The following is a 2,403-nucleotide window of genomic DNA, read 5'->3' as shown; positions in this document are numbered from 1 at the left end:
GGGGAGATACTTCTGCAGCATGATGCTTCTCTGCAGCAGGAAGGGTAGAGGGAATGCAGTAAAATACAGGGAAATCCTGGAGGAAAACCGGAGTACTTACATCAGGACAGTCCAAACTGTGAAGACATTAATCATAAAGGAAACAAAGTAATTTCTTATGGTTTAAGGCCAAACACCAAACATTATGGGTCCCTTACAAAGTCTTTCAATTACATTAAATATATTTCTAAGTTGTTTATTTCTTGCAGTACACACATTAAGGGAGTATACTTTCAAAACACCACCATGTCTCACACAGCAAGGAAATATGCAAATAGGAAATATTTCCGGATAAACTCTTTTTCAAAGATTCTAAAACAACATTTACATCAACGTACGATATTTTTAAATAACAGATGTCAGGGGAATAACATTTACTTCCTGGAGTAAGCGTCTAATATTAAAGGGATAGTTCAGGTTTCAGGAAGAGGGGTTGTATAAGGTATTTATTCATTGTCTGTGTATTACCTGCAGTAGACAGAGGGCAGGAGTCCTTGCAGTTAAGCAGATCGATGCACTGATGAATAAACCAGAATAAAAAACATAAGGCTTCATATTCTCGGGTTGTACGTCCACCAGTCCGCCCCATTCTTGTAAATGTGATATCTCAGGAGCCTTTAGGGAATTTCTTCAAATTAAGAACAATCGTTGTTTTGGACTCTAGGATTAATTAATTTGTATTTGCTACTTGTATAGCTATATTCTGTATAATAATCCATTTTACATAATAATCAAGTACATGTGCACATGTTTAGCCAGGACATGAACCATTAAACCAGATCAGGTACCATCAATATAGTGCGAACTTCCATTAAGCCAAAAAAATACACTTTATAGCCGTTATATAATTCCTTCAAAGTCTTCAACACTTATATCATATGAATTAAGCACAATTGTTGACCTGGACTCAAGGATGAATTAATTTGTATTTGCTACTTGTATAGCTATATTCTTCCATTTAGCCAAAAAATACACTTTATACCTGTTATATAATTCCTTTAAAGTCTGGACAGACATAGATGTAAACTGCAACTTGACTGGTTGGCGGAGGCATACAACCGCAGGGCTGTTTATATCTGAGGTAAAAGGGAATCGTATGACTTGGGGTAGCCACACTAACACTACCACATACCTACTCTTGAAACATTGTTTTTTCATAGAAGACAAACAGACACCATCACATTAGTGTTTATTACTTGCATCTTATGTTAATCTGAAGAATGAATACAATGTATTATGTATATATCGTAAAGCCACTGTAATCATCGGAAAAATGAATACAGACTCATATACTGTGCGCTCTTCCATCATGTTCGTGCAAATGAAATAAAGGAGACTTTTAGGCGATTCATTTTAAGGACCCTACGAGTGCCATTTCTCTTTTGAATAATCACTGGATTTATTATTGATGTTCAGCAGGAGCTACGCTTAAAAACACTGTAGTGCTCCTTCATCATCTAATTGCATAAAATTTCTAATTAAAAATAATGCTGAGTGGATTTATGATAAACAACAACAGATCAGACTTGCTCCACGTCATGACTTGTTATGTTTCATGTTAACGAGTGTCAGAATTTGTTCATTCTCTGTTAGTTTAATTTACGTGTCGTTTACAGTAAACTGGTAAATCACATTGTGATCATGAATATCCCTATCAAAGTAAGGAGATTACCATGGAAACAAGCACAAACCACACACCAAATGGCGACCCTTCACAAAAAAAACTGTGACTCACATTTCAAATGTCAAAAGCCAAGTTTTCATCCATGTTCATGCAAATTTGAACCAATTTTCCAGAAAGTCAGCAAACAGTTGAAGAAGATGAGGCAATAAGATCACATTACGCTCCAGTCAAATCTCAAATTACTGAAAACAAAGTAGAAAACATGATTGGAATATGAATTTTATTGGTATGTTTGCTTCCTATACATTGATTTGAGGAAAGTTGCAGGGCCTTATCGCTCCATCAGCTTTAGTAGATGTTTTTTGTTTGAGTTTTCATCTCTCATTGTAAATGCACATAAGAGCAATGAGTGACTAAATAGTGATTTCCCCTCTAAATTTCTCAAATGGTTTAATTTCAATAACAAAAATGTAAAATTATCCACTATTTCACATTTAAAACTAGAAAAAAATACTTCTTCCAGCACTGCAGATCTACATCACACAGTTTTATGTCATAAGTTGAATTGAAAGTTGAAGTGAAATTTCAGTGAGCTTTTGAAATGAGTAGATTCTGATGTTTGACTAAACAAATAAATATATGTAAATCATCTGAGCTGGTTTACATACCTCACCTACCACGTTCCTCTTTCATAAAATAGCATTGACATTGAAAAGAGTCACTGTTGTCTCAGATGTTGG

The sequence above is a fragment of the Morone saxatilis genome, unplaced genomic scaffold, assembly GCF_004916995.1.
Source record: "Morone saxatilis isolate NCDOM2014 unplaced genomic scaffold, NCSU_SB_2.0 Contig6, whole genome shotgun sequence".
In the NCBI taxonomy this organism is placed as follows: Eukaryota; Metazoa; Chordata; class Actinopteri; family Moronidae; genus Morone; species Morone saxatilis.
The sequence above is the reverse complement of the archived record's forward strand: the minus strand, read 5'-3'. Positions refer to the sequence as shown.